At 44.0% G+C, this 14,818-nt stretch overlaps 1 protein-coding gene across 1 annotated transcript in view; it reads left to right on the top strand.

The window, feature by feature from the left end:
- The window catches only part of DMRT1 (doublesex and mab-3 related transcription factor 1), a 765,474-nt gene that overhangs the window by 307,868 nt on the left and 442,788 nt on the right, over positions 1-14,818 (top strand). The window lies entirely within an intron of this gene.

Below are 14,818 nucleotides of genomic sequence, written 5' to 3'. Positions count from 1 at the left end.
ATTATCGCCGCTTTTCATCCGAAAATGGACGCTAAAGCAGCGATAATTTGTCATTGCCAGTTTGCTGATATGCCCCCTAGTTATTATGGCACACCATATGATGCTTGGGGATATACAGTCTGGCTCTCACTAACCTTTGCAGCTGAAGGGATAACAACGAGGAACGCCACCTTGCAAGCAGGTTGTTGAAGCTTCGTGTATGAACAGAGGGCCCATAAGCTTTGAGAGGACGGTATTTAATTCCCAAGAATGAATTGTGTTCCAGCCCACAGCCTTTTATAGGATTTGGTAGATTAAGTGAAGCACACAGCCGCAATCCTATCACAGAACTGTGACTGTTCTTCTTAGCTGATATTTGGCCTTCCCTGGCCTGCATTGCACCATAATATTGATGTCCTTGAAGGCACATACTTAGTGAAATGTTTCATTTATCCTGTACAGTTTTTTTAGTAAGATTTGTGGGTTTATATTTCGTATCTGTCTGAGGGAGGCCTGCCGATTCCAGGATTCTTTTCAAACTATCATTGACACATTAGTTATTGAGTGTTAGCAGAAAACTCAAATTATTCGTTTACGGAACTGTCGCTCTCCTATCCAGCTAATGATTTGTTTTTACGTTTTTAAAATCCCTCTACATCTTTGCATTTGATCACAGCAGATTGTATTGCCTGCACCGTTAGTATTTTTGCCATTCAGATTACATTTCTGTCTTTACATTTGCACAGCCAAGGCCAGTCTTGCCAGTTTCTGCCATTTTTAACATCTGAAAATTAAATTTTGTTTGATGCAATTGGACTTTGTCTAGAATATTTCAACCTTAATGACAAATAAATCTGAGGGAATATCAAACTTTCATTACACTGAAGTTTAATCATGAGGTACAGGAAAGTCCTAGGTGTGTGCTTATATATCTTTGACGTAACCTGAGTTTCATATCCCTATGGCAGATAGCAGGCTCAGTCTGGCTGTGGCTCACGTCCCATGTATAGGGAGGCCGAATGCCATGCCTTACTTATACCTTGGTATGCATTCTTCAACTTCAACCCATGTTCTATGTGCATAGGGATTAGAAGGCACATCCTTCAGATGTGTTTTGGCCACCTTGGACCACAGCATTTGTGTGAGCCTCGAATTACTTGTCCGAAGGAAAAACAAAAACATTGCCCTCCGGGTGGATGTACGATCGAATGTCCTCGGACATTGCTTTCTGGCACTGTCCTTCTTTCAGATCCTTATTGCAGAACAGAATGCTGCAGCCCGGGGTTGAGTTTGGTTTTTCGTGTCCCTGCTAGTGCAAAAGAATGGAGCCTTAAATCCTGCCATCAGGGGCTCGCTCCCTGGCCATTGATTACAATTGGCATAGAAAAAGGGGTTTGGGTTAGGAACGCTCCAGTCTGGGTACATGGCCAAGGATGGGGGCTTTTCCGTGGTCAGAAGGACCCTCCCTTTGGGCCTTATATTACTGGAGAGGAAGTGGGTAGCTCAGACCAGAGATTATTTTTATTTTTAACCGACCATGGCCCCAACTTCTTCTTTCAATCATGATTCTGTCTGCTGATCCCCACTCAAATATACAACGGAGAGGTACATTTGCGTCTTTTTAATAATTTTGATATGCTTAGATTTTATGGTGAATTTATATTATTGTTTCTAATTGTTATAAATACTGCTTTACAGATTACATCAGATCTCTGTTATAGCAAACCTTGGCTCCCTGCTTTTTTTGGTGAATATTTGTAAAGTTGTTTTAACTGCCTCCTTGAGGAAAAGCTTCCATAGAATTTTAGAGATGGAAACACAACTTTTTCGACCCTTTCCTTCCCCTATATTTCTGCCCCTTCACCAATCTGCACAATGATTAGCAAAAAAAAAAAATCTAAGGTGGACAATTATGCTTTTATTTATTTTTTATTTTACAAAAACTTCAGACAGATTTGTGAAATAAAGCCAAAGTTATTAGCCGTTACTATAGAATTATCACTGACTGTAAAATATATATGACTCATATTTCAGAATTTAAAATAGGGTATATGGTGATGATGAAATCTATTAGTGTATAGGACAAAAAAATGTGTTTTGCTAATAACTTTGCTGTCTTTTGAACTGAGTATAGGAAATCTCATTTTTGTTCGGCTCTATAAAGTTTTGCCAATTTTGCCAGAGAGGAGCAATGGTAAAATGTGGACCTAAAAAATCACTTTCGCATTTTAATACAGAAGAGGGGTAACCGAATAAGTTAAACATTTTGCACGGGCTGACACCCAATTTGGCATGCACACATGCAAGTCTGAAAACAGATATAGAGATCCCTTTCATGTATGCAAGCAAATCAGTTCAAATTTGCAAATCAGAAGTGTGAGCGAGATAGAAGAACTAAACTTCCTGGTCTACCCTTGCAATGAAAGCATAGCTTCCACCGCTCCAAGTAATATCACTGCCAATATTTCCCTCGCAGACTTTTTTTTTGCAGTTTTATATAGCACAAACTCGACCCGAAGGCCGCAAAGGAGATTAAGTGATTTGCCCAGAATCACAGGGTGTTGAGCCGAAGCCGAAGCTCAAACCTAGTTCCCCAGTTCCAAGGTCAGCAGCTCTGGTCGTTAGGCAACTTCCTCTCCCAGCCTTATCTTGAACCTGGGAAGCTCTTGAGAGGTTGTGCAGCATCTGCAAAAACAATAAGAATGGGAAAAATGCGTTATGATACGAAGTGCACAGTGGGTATGTGTCATAGCATTATTGGCATCTTGTCATTCAGTGGGCACACATATGCTGCTGTGCCCTCCAACAAAAAACAGATGGGCCTAATTTATGAGGTTTTGGCATAGGGCAGTGCCGCAAGGAATCTTGCTGCGCTGCCCTGCGTCAAAATAAAAGGGCAGGAATGCGCCGTATGTATGTGATACTGTGCATTCCTGTCCTTTACCCCAGCGCTGGCGCACAAGCGGCTGCCATGTGCCAACGTAGGCACCCTTGCACCCCAGAGTTGCGGGGCTCATTGGTTTTGATTGAAGGGACACCTTCCCGCACAAAATCAATTAATTCAGGCATTTTCCTCTTTCTATATGTGCTGCACAATGCAGCACACATAGAAAACTGAAAACTCGAGAAGAAATGAAAACGTTTCTCCTTGTTGCGCCTCCCTAACGCCACCTTCGGGGTGGTGTTAGATTCTGACGCATTCCCAGGTATACCATTTTTCATAATTCTGGGAATGCTTCAGATTCCATGGGTGTTGCTGGGAACTACCGCATCAATACCCATGGAACGCCCCTTTCATGTACTGTTCTGCATGAAAGGGCACATGCTTACAAGGCCATGAAAAGTCATGTAAAGTGGCTTTACGTGGTCTTGTAAATATGACGGGGCTCATTGTGCCACGGAAACGTAAAAAAAATGAGGCCCATCTATTTTTTAAAATGACTCCTAGAGGTGGGGAAGAAATAAAGAAGGGGTGGGAGAGAAAAAACAAGAGTGGGCGGGAGAAAGGGAAATAATAATTAAAAGCCACTGTGAAAGCATAAGACAGGGTAGGGAAGGGGTGATGCTACAAGGAACATAAGGTGGCAGGTATGGGACTAAAAGTGCACAAGAGAGATAGCAAGTGGGGGAGAAGAGAGCAATATGGAGCTTTCGGGCAGGGTGCAAGGGTTTTGGGGGTGGAAGCAGCCCATGGAGACATCCTGAATGCACATGCATTCTCATGGAGTGCTGAAAAAAAAAAAAATAGTTCTCTAAATGTCTGCAGTGGAAGGATACAAGTCAGCCATTCAAAAGGATGGTAAAAAAAGAATATGCTTCACACGAAGGACAGACACAAAAGAGGAAAGCAAGTAATTGAATAAGAAGCAAGCAAACAAGAGGGGCAGTAAAGCTATCCAAAGACAGGCTTTGGGCGGGCTCCATGCCCACAGGAGGTTTTTGGTATGGTCAACCAGATGGTTTTGCCTACAGACTTCTTAAATCTGTCTGCGGGGGCCAGACCTAAAAACTGAACTGGTCTCCTGTTGTGAGCAAAGGGGAAAAATACACTCTGTGGCTTTATCCTCCTTGCAGAGAAAAAAAACCAGTAGTGGGGACTGAAACTTCATGCCCTGTTAAGTCAGCACAAGGCTGCTGACTGAACAGGGAAATTTAATGATGGCCTGTCAGGCAGCAGGAGAAGGCGGCGGTATACAGCCAATTCCTTTAATGTCTTACTGAAGTTAATATTCTGGTGCTGAATCCATAGGGGCATCTTCTAATAGCCTTTACTGAGCCTATTTTGTCTTTTTATATTAGTTATAAAAATAAATCATTTAGATTACTGCATTAAATTTATAACTTCTGAACATAAACCTGGAAAGATTTTGGAAGGAAGGCTCTTATGAATTTCCCCCGAGTGACCCAAAAAAGTTCCTTATTTTTCTGCACAGAGCAATGTACAGCCAAGTGGCTCATGTGCGGAGGAAGCCGGGCCGGGTGCAGAGTTTGCCCTAAGGCAATGCCCTGTTGCCAGAACTAGGGCGGCATTGACTTTGCCTTGCGGGCACGGGGTGAGTCTGGTGAAGGTTGTGACCGGGGTATGTCCAGACGTGGACTCCATGGTTTGCTCTGTCATTAGGACTCAAGCTGCACCTAACTGATAAGTCCTAATAGTGTCTAAACAATGGGTATTGCTTGTGGTCTAGGCCTTGCATTTTGGGCTGAACTGCCCCTTTAGTGGTGGGGTCATGACTGATTTTTAGGTCTCGCGTAGCACAGCGCGCATGCGCTGATCTTGGAGAGGGCCTCTTGTAATCACTGCAGACATTCAGAAAGCTTTCTGAAAGCTCGTGCGTCTGCTTGTCAAATTCTATTGGCCTTTGCGTGTGGCTTTCAAAAATTGAAAGCCTGCCATTAGCCAAAGGTGGGTGCATGTCCCGCCTTCTCTCTAAACGTTAACTCCCCTGGCCTAGGGAGCTCGGGAGAAAGCAGCAGCGCGGCCGGGTGCCAGCTGCATACCCTTGAACCTGAAGGTAGGCCACACCTTCTTCGCCCAAACACTCCCTTTGGCTCCACCCCTTCACAATGCGGCCTTGTTCGCAGCAAATCCCCGTTCTCCTCGGCCCGCCTCTTTTTAAAGCCGCACGTGAAACAAACGTTCAGACGAGTACAGTCTATAGGTCACGCCATTTTACAACTGTCCTCTTTCAAGCCTGCCCATTACCATTAAAGGCAACGCCTCGTTTTCCTGCGAATTCAGCTTCTTCATTCAATGCTTCTCCCCCCCCCCCCCATAGCCATGCCCGGAGCCTGCCCTCTCGCCTGTGCTACCTTGAACCTGGCGATCGTGGGCACACTGAAAGGATGTGGTGTTGGGATCCTGACGGGGCAGCGGAAGCCCAGCATGTCCCGGAGGAAGCAAGGCAGCAACCCGCAGCACCTCAGTTCCCTCACGGGTTAGTAGCATGGTGGTGTTGCAGAGGGGGCGTGGACAGGCCGCGCGTCTGATAACATAGAGAAGGGGCTGAGGGGTAACTAAGTTCTTTCGCTTGGGTAACGAGATTTGTTTACCAACCCCTCTTTGTCCTTTATTTGGCTGATATGCAGTCAGTGCAGCGATACCTACTGCTAAATACCCAAGATAGCTTCCAGAGAGTGAGCAGCACCTGACACGTGTCCTGGGTGCCGAGAGATTGTTGTATCTGCCCTCGGTGTGGCATGAAGTGATGTGCTTCAGAATTTCGAATGATCCCTTTATACAGATCAGATCGGGCTCTCTGTATGTCTAGAGTTTATTTATGTATATGTATGGATTAAGCTACATCAATGCCTGGCTTAGGTCAAGTGTGACCTGAAGTGAAACAGTGCCTGCTGTCAGACATCTCACTCCGGTGATCGTATCAATGCCTGACACGCGTCCTCTGAAGAGGGTTCTTGCTGTAAACGTGTCGGAGAGCAGGGATGCAGTTCACGGAGGAGAGATACTTTACCCCTATGCACTTTAAAGAGTTATCCGAAGAGATGTTTTAAAATGTTTTTTCAGACCTGAGTTGGCCTAATCCAACTGCCAAGTCTTCCAAATGGTATTTGCATCTTTACTGCAAGATTGTTCCAGAGGCCAGTTGCATTTTGTGCATTTCTAGCCAGAGGAGTAATTGGCCTCTTTACTCTTGTGTAGAGCCTTCATTGTTGACAAGGTATACATTGAGTTGTTTAGGTTGATAGCCATGTTGGAAATACACGTGTTTCTCATAAAGAGGTCGTCAGCGAAGAGTTGATCATTGGTGGTCGAATTAATGGATGTTAGTTACCGATTAGTGATCTGAATCAGACCACCAGTGTTTTGGTAAATTGTGATGTATATGAGATGATTCCAGCAGCTATACCGCACAATGGGCAATCAAGATAGGGTTTAATATACTCCGTGGCAGAGCCCTCTATCTTGGGGTGCAGTAAAGGCGAATTGACCTTTTGAGTACACAGAGGTGATATTAAAAAGAGGGGCCGGGTGATGGTAGCTCTTACGCCCAAGGGTGTTACAGTGGGTGCAGTTAAGGACTTCTGTAACTTTTTGGAAGGTATGGGAAAGGCTGAGTATGAGACTATTGCTGTTGACGTGCCATTGCTTCTTGTTGAAAGGCATAACAATGCATTGGTGTCATGGTGTGGTGCACGATCAGTGATAAAACAGTTAGCACACTTGTGATACAGTATTATGAACACGTATTATGTATGTCAATCACCTGATGGTGCTCGTTGAAAAGTATTAACACACTGCTTCCCTTTAAATGCATGGTGTCCTTGCAGTGGTATAAACGCACAGTGCTATTTGTTGAGTGGGTGGGGGTTCAGATCTCTGAATTACACCCAGATGTATAAACAATTAGTGGGTATACTTTTTCGCTACAAATATTTATTTCCTAATACCATTTACTTTGAATTTTACATTTAACACATGGTGTCATGCAAAATGATGGGTTACCTGATGAGTGTGGCGAGGGCCCCCGGGACTCATGAATCTTGGAGATTCATTAGGCCCTAGGCTAAACTGCTTCAGGGACAGAAGGTTGTCCACCCCCTGGCCCCTCCCCGTGTGGGTGTTGTAGGCGCCTCCGTTACACCACTGCGACCATTTTACTCTCACCTTTTGGTCTCCCCAAACTCATCCCTCTCACTGTCCCACCTCTGTCTCTCAGACCTGCCGCTCCTATAAATGTTTCCTGAGTATTTATTCTTGAATCAGACTGCATGAGCCAGTGTGTAGTAATTGTGTAGCTCTTTAATCCCTGCTGGCACAGCACCCAGGATAATGTGCTGCAAGGCTAAAAACGTATAAGGTCCCAAAGGCGAGACCTATTGGTATGCCAATGCTTGTTTGTGTAATGTTTTTCCCCTTTCTCTAATGGCACAATGAGCAAAGCCAATCAACGGAATGACACTGAAATGCTGATATTAATGCAAGCTATCACTTTCTTCTTCCTCTGGGCACAGTTGAAAGTCATGCCCTTCTTGTCCCACCGACTTGCTGTATTTGACTGAAGGGCCATAACCCGTGAGTTTTTGCCTGAAAAGAAACCGGATGTAGACAAATTCCCCGACCAGTGCCTGCGGATCATTAGTTGTGTCCTGGGAGCACTGTCAGCCATGTGGAAGAGAGGAATGATAGCTCCCCAGAACTGGTGAATTTCATTTTTTGGGTTTAGGTCTGTAAACAACACTGAAGTGTTTTAGGGGATACCAGAGGTGTAATTTTCTCTTGTGAATCAAGAACCATAAATTATGTAACCACTATCACTCTTAAACAGAACTATGTGTTTCTGTGTTTCAACTATATTTCCTTCGTAGATTAAAATATTTTTTGCTAGTAGCTATGATTTGGTGGTAAAGTCACGCGTTTAAAATATATTACATCGCAGTCAGTTCTGAGTATACCTTACAAGTCAGCTGTTTGTGACTCCGCAGCTACTTATGCCAGCTCCACCCGCAGAAACTGGATCACGGCTGTAGGAATTCACTCCCTGCACTCAATCCATGCCGAGCCTCACTCGCCTTGTGACTCAGTCACTCATCCTTCCAAAAGTGGCCCTATTCTCGCATTCACCCACTCGCCCATCCTCACAGCCGTATGAACTAACAATTCAAAGCAGCGCTTTCACTTATGAATTGCCTCAACTTTCGACTTTGTCAGCGCGTTTCACGTGAATTAGTGAGCTGCATTCTTTATCTTCTCTTTCGTATCTTTTAGAAGAGCAGTCATACACTATCACTATTTCCTGAATATACTTTGCTGATTGCCGCTGTCTTTAAATCTGTATCAAAGACGAAGGATGCAATAGGCTCCTCTCCATTCTCAACGTGTGGGAACATTGCGCCACCTTGTGTCAGGAACTGAATCTTTTGCAGCTTAATAAAAAACGTTAAATCTGGGTAACTGTGCCCCCTTCCGACTGCTTCTGAGGTCGGACCGTCACCGTGTCTCAATTTCACTGCTGCGTGAGGTGCATTGATTTATGCGACAAAATTAGGGGGCATATTATCAAGACAGGCGATAACATTATCGCCGCTTTAGCGGCAGAAACCTGCCGCTAAAACGGCGATAATGGGCTTGATAATATGCTCTATGGAAATACAATTGAAGCTCAGGTTAGATACACTGGTATGTTGCTGCTTCTGTCATTGCACCCAGATATATAATATAACAAGTAACATTATACTTACAAGTCAGGACTATTGGCTTTGTCAATGGTTTTTAGTTGCATAAAATAATTACGCAGCAACTGTTGCATAGAATATTGAAAATGCTTCAGCTCTGAAATTATGAGACAAAGAACTAAACCGAGGGTCTTTGAAGTCATATCAAAGATAGTGAATGGTGGTACGGCTGCTGAGTTAAGATTTTCTTTTCACCCTAAGGCTGACAGTAAAAATGGAGAGCCCGATAGGGACCCCTCTCAGAACCTGCTTTTAAGAATTGCTGGTGCTGATCACCGGCAGGACCCAGCTCACTTACAGCCCTGAGGTTTAGTGCCTGCACAGGGCTTGTGTGGTGCTTAAGAAATCTATTGTTTTTAATATAATCTTAAAAGGGACTTGCATCCAGCCTCCTCTCTTTCCTGGCTTCTCATTGGTTCCTATGCGTGCTATTTTCTTTTACTCCATATCTATTGGCTGTAGCATATTTTCTTGCATTTATCAATGCTTGTTCCTCGTCTGCTTCTCATATCTGCTTCCCCATAGCCAAAATACTGTTACCATCCACTTTGGTGGAACTATTTTTCCATGAAGTTTACCTCTTTTTGCTTTTTACTCTTGCAGCATATTTATATAACAATTTATCACCGGAGAGATTAAGTGATTTGCATAGAATCACAGGATGTTGCGCCACCGAGTCTTGACCCGGGATCCCCAGCTATCGAGTCAGCAACTCTGGTCACTGCACCACATCCTCTCCACTCCTGTGTTGTTTGTCAGGGAGCTCTTTCTTTCTCCCGAACAATGATAGATAAACACAGCTCTTTATTCATCACATAGGTAAAACCGATGCATTACCAATGCTTGTTTAGGTTGTGTTTGTGAAATCTATTGTATTCAATATATCTTAAAAGGGGCTCCTATCAGTTCCCGTCGTTGAAGTTCTGTGTTAATGTGCTTTTTTGTGGAACTTTTTTTTTGGGCATTACTTTCCCTGGTTGAATTTAACCGCATCGCACATTTTGTTTACTTTCCCTGCCAGCAGTGCTGTCTCCATTTCTTTGATACTCTGATCCGTTTGTTTTTTTGTAGGCTTTTTACTTCTTTTGGCTTATAACTTTCAGGGCTTGCTCATTTTCGAGTTAAACCGTGTCGCACATCTCTGTGTCTCCATCTGCCGATTTGGGAACTAGGGAATCCGGTTCATGTTTCAGCTCCAGCATTATATCCTGTAAATTTTGGCAATTCACTTAGTAACTACCAAACATTTTTTTAAATGTGTCTTTGTGGAACAGAACTAGGGCTCATGTGAAAGTGCTCACATGAGTAGTTGATATTACCAGCACTTTTAAACGGCAGGAGCGCGGTACAAACTGTGATATAGTAAATACTTTAATTCTAAAATTCCCACACGGAAATACATATAAAATATGCTGTTTACGCAACAGAGCACAACTGTGTTGCACATCAATACTTACATTTTATAGCTACCCTTGTTATTTATCTTGCACTTTTATTAATTAGTCCAACATTTAATTAACTTTCCCAGACTGCACACATTTATAGCGTGCTTTTTTACTTTTACAGCAATTATTTACATATTAGCTTTTCGGGTGAGCACTCATTTATTTAGACCTTTCTTTCACTTACTTTGCCAAAACGCATTTGTTTGCATGTTAGCATCGTAGTCTTTAAAATTCCTCTTTGCGTGCCTTTGGCATCGTAGTCTTTAAAATTAATCTATGCGTGCCTTTTGCACGTGGAGATGACACATTTATGCTTCATTTATTTATTTTCTGTGCGCATACATACCTGTTTTAAAGGTGAACCTATGGGCATCAGTTAACATTTTAAATCGGAGGATATTGAAATGTTTTTACAAATGGAAGAGCATGATCACACATATACTAAAAGTTATCGCCTAGGTTACATGAGAGTTGCATGGTTGCACGTCCAAAGCTGCAGACTTTAGAACTCAGAAACCAGGTTAGCTCCTTCGCTGCCAGGCCTTTTCCCCTCCTGTGCCACGCCCTTTTTTGGCTATTTGGGGTAGTGCGCGCTGAAGCCCCTGTAACTTCTTGACCACATAAGGTATCCACGCCAAATTTGCGTCCTTTTCTTCCAACATCATGGGGATTCTAAAGGTACTCAGCGTTTGTGGATTCTCCTAGAGGGGTCACAGAAATGGGCCAAAATACAGCAAAATTTAGTTTTTTCCCGGAAAAATTGGAAAAACGGGCTGCAAATGAAAGCATCTAGGTTTTTCCCTGCAAATGTTATCAAAAAAGGGTTTGTGGGGTTAAAATCACTATTTTCCCAGCTTTTCGGGGATACCAGACTTTTGTCAGAAACCCAACATTTTTTACACAGTTTTGGCATTTTTCTGGGACATATAGCCTATTTTTGCTATTTTTTGTGCTTTTGACCTCCTTCCAGTTAATGGCAGAGACGGGTACAAAAGCAATAATGGATCCTGGAAAGCTATACATTTTCGAGAAGAAGACAAAATTCTGAATTCAGCAAGGGGTCATTTGTGTAGATCCATCAAGGTTTTTTTTATAGAAACTAACAGTTAAATATAGAATAAATTGAAAATTAGTTGAAAAAAACAGCCTTTTGTGTCAACGTTTTCACCTGTAACTTCTTCTAATTATGACAGTTCTTTGAAAGCAATATACCATTACATCCGCTGGACATTACTGGTTGTGGGGATATATAGGACTTGTAGGTTCACCAAGAACCCGACGAACCCAGAGCCAAAAACTGAGCAGCAACTTGCAATGGTTTTTTATTATGTACCGGGTATATAGTAATTATTCTGTAAAAATGTGTACATGGAAAAATCGGTATGAAAGACACCTATGTATTTCTGAAATGGGAACAAAATATAGAGTTTAAAAACAGTAGATATTTGCACATTTCTGAAATCGGGAATACTCATAGTAGCATGAGAATTATCAGTCATTTTTTAGAATGACTTCTTTTTTACACAATATCTTTCATTTGGAAGGGAGAAATGCATCGAGAGTCAATAGATAATAACAGTTCCTTTACAAATCTGAATTACCCTAAGTCTCCCGATAAAAATGGTACCTCACTTGTGTGGGTAGGCATAGTGCCCGCGACAGGAAACGGCGCAAAACGCAACGTGGTCACACCTCAATTTCGCAGTGAAAAATGACACTTTTTTGGCAAAATGTCTAGCTGTAGTTTTTGAACCCTAGCTCTGCGGGCACCTTGACAAACCTATACATTTTTAAAAACTAGACTCCCAGGGGAATCCAGGATGGGGTGACTTGACTGCCTCCCACCAGGGTCTGTTACCCAAAATCCCTTGCAAACCTAAAAAATTGACCAAAAAAACACATTTTCCCCACATTTCTGTGGTGGAAAGTTCCGGAATCTGCGTGGATCCACAAATTTCCACCCACCTGCGTTCCCCAAAGTCTTATGAGAAAAACGGTACCTCACTTGTGTGGGTCGGCCTAGTGCCCGCGACAGGAAACGGCGCAAAACGCAACGTGGTCACACCTCAATTTCGCAGTGAAAAATGACCCTTGTTTGGCAAAATGTCTAGCTGTAGTTTTTGAACCCTAGCTCTGCGGGCACCTTGGGAAACCTAGCAAACCTATACATTTTTAAAAACTAGACAACCAGGGGAATCCAGGATGGGGTGACTTGACTGCCTCCCACCAGGGTCTGTTACCCAGAATCCCTTGCAAACCTAAAAAATTGACAAAAAAAACCACATTTTCCCCACATTTCTGTGGTGGAAAGTTCCGGAATCTGCGTGGATCTACAAATTTCCACCCACCCCGCGTTCCCCAAAGTCTTACGAGAAAAACCGTACCTCACTTGTGTGGGTCGGCCCAGTGCCCGCGACAGGAAACGGCGCAAAACGCAACGTGGTCACACCTCAATTTCGCAGTGTAAAATGACCCTTTTTTAGCAAAATGTCTAGCTGTAGTTTTTGAACCCTAGCTCTGCGGGCACCTTGGGAAACCTAGCAAACCTATACATTTTTGAAAACTAGACACCTGTGTGCTTCCAGGGAGGCATGGCTTGCGTGGATCCCCCAACGTTTCCTTACCCAGAATCCCCTGCAAACCTCAATTTCAGCTGAAAAAATCACATTTTTCACACATTTTTGTGTGGGAGAGTTGTGGCATCACCGGGCTCACTCAAATTTCCCACCACCCAGCATCCCCCCGGGTCTCCCGGTAAAAATGGTGCCTCACTTGTGTGGGAGGCCCAAGTACCCGCGACAGGCAAGGGCCCAAAACGCAGTGAGGCGACATTAAAATTGCCTATCTCAAAACCACCTGGTTTTGCAAGGGGGGTCACTTGGGTTTTTGGCCCGGTGCTCGGCGGCCATCTAGGGAAACCTACCAAACCCATACATTTCTGAAAACTAGACACCCGGGGGCTTCCAGGGAGGTATGGCTTGCGTGGATCCCCCAACGTTTCCTTACCCAGAATCCCCTGCAAACCTCAATTTTAGCTGAAAAAAACACATTTTTCACACATTTTTGTGTGGGAAAGTTGTGGCATCACCGGGCTCACTCAAATTTCCAACCACCCAGCGTCCCCCCTGGTCTCCCGGTAAAAATGGTGCCTCACTTGTGTTGGAGGCCCAATTACCCGCGACAGGCAAGGGCCCAAAACGCAGTGAGGCGACATGAAAATTGCCTACCTCAAAACGACCTGGTTTTGCAAGGGGGGTCACCTGGGTTTTTGGCCCGGTGCTCAGCGGCCATCTAGGGAAACCTACCAAACCCATACATTTCTGAAAACTAGACACCCGGGGGCTTCCAGGGAGGTATGGCTTGCGTGGATCCCCCAACGTTTCCTTACCCAGAATCCCCTGCAAACCTCAATTTTAGCTGAAAAAATCACATGTTTCACACATTTTTGTGTGGGAAAGTTGTGGCATCACCGGGCTCACTCAAATTTCCCACCGCCCAGCGTTCCCCCGGTAAAAATGGTGCGTCACTTGTGTGGGAGGCCCAAGTACCCGCGACAGGCAATGGCCCAAAACGTAGTGAGGCGCACTACGTTTAGGACCCTTGCCTGTTGAGGCGCACTACGTTTCACTTTCACTGTAATGACGTCGGCGCGACGTGTGCGCCGATCGTCATTACAGTGAAAGGGGGGGGGGGCTCGGGAGCTGGGGAAGCTCTTCCCCAGCTCCCGAGGCTATTTTGGCAGAAAGGGAATCCCTCTGGTGCCCGCACCAGAGGGATTCCCTAGGGTATGCCTCATGACGAGCTGGACTCGTCATGGGCACAACGCGACTGTGCTCCATGACGAGTCCAGCTCGTCATGGGCATACAAGGGGTTAAAGTCTCAGCGCAGGCTCAACATCCTGTCTTTTTGTTCATATTACTTAATCTTACAGTGCTAACAATTAAAAATGTGTGTGTGTAACGTAACTGTAGCTCATGGTAAAGGTGCTCCTGTACCTTTGAGTGGAGTTCACATTCTATACATTTTTTTAATATAACACAACCAAAAACATGCGGCATGTGTCTTTACTGGTGCACCTTTTTGGGAACTGCAATGCTTTTATATGCTTTTGGGACCCTGACTCCTTTCAAATAAAATAGAGTTGTTTAAAGCATGCTTGCAAGCTGCATTCATTTGTTAGAAAACCACACGCTTGATTTATTGCTTTCTGTAAGCATACATTTGAAGTGCGCATTATAATTTTATTATTTATTAAGGAGCTAAATCATACATACTTTAAAGGCTAGCGCTTACATTTACTAAAGGTTGTACAGTTGAGCACATGCATATGGGCAACGTTGCACTCTAGTTTTTTGAGACAGCGCAATGGGTTTGAATGTATTGGAGCGCTTTATTTGAGCACCAGTTACATTACACAATGACACATACATTTTTGGTATGCATGGGGAGATTAAGTCATTCGCCCAGAATCACAGGTTGTTGGGCTGATGCTGAGACTCGATCCTGATTCCTTAGCTCTAAAGGCGGCAGCTCTGGTCGTTACACCATGCCATAGCCATTACACTCTCACTCGGAGCCTTGCTTTCTTCATCTGTCTTGCAGAGGGTGCTTTAAAGCTCCTCATGCAGAGGTATAGCAAGGATGCATGTGTCACCTGGGGGAGGTGTCCGTCTCTAAACTCTCGCTGACCTCCAGCACT

Source organism: Triturus cristatus, chromosome 2_1 (genome assembly GCF_964204655.1).
Source record: "Triturus cristatus chromosome 2_1, aTriCri1.1, whole genome shotgun sequence".
Lineage (NCBI taxonomy): Eukaryota > Metazoa > Chordata > Amphibia > Caudata > Salamandridae > Triturus > Triturus cristatus.
The sequence above is the reverse complement of the archived record's forward strand: the minus strand, read 5'-3'. Positions and strand labels throughout refer to the sequence as shown.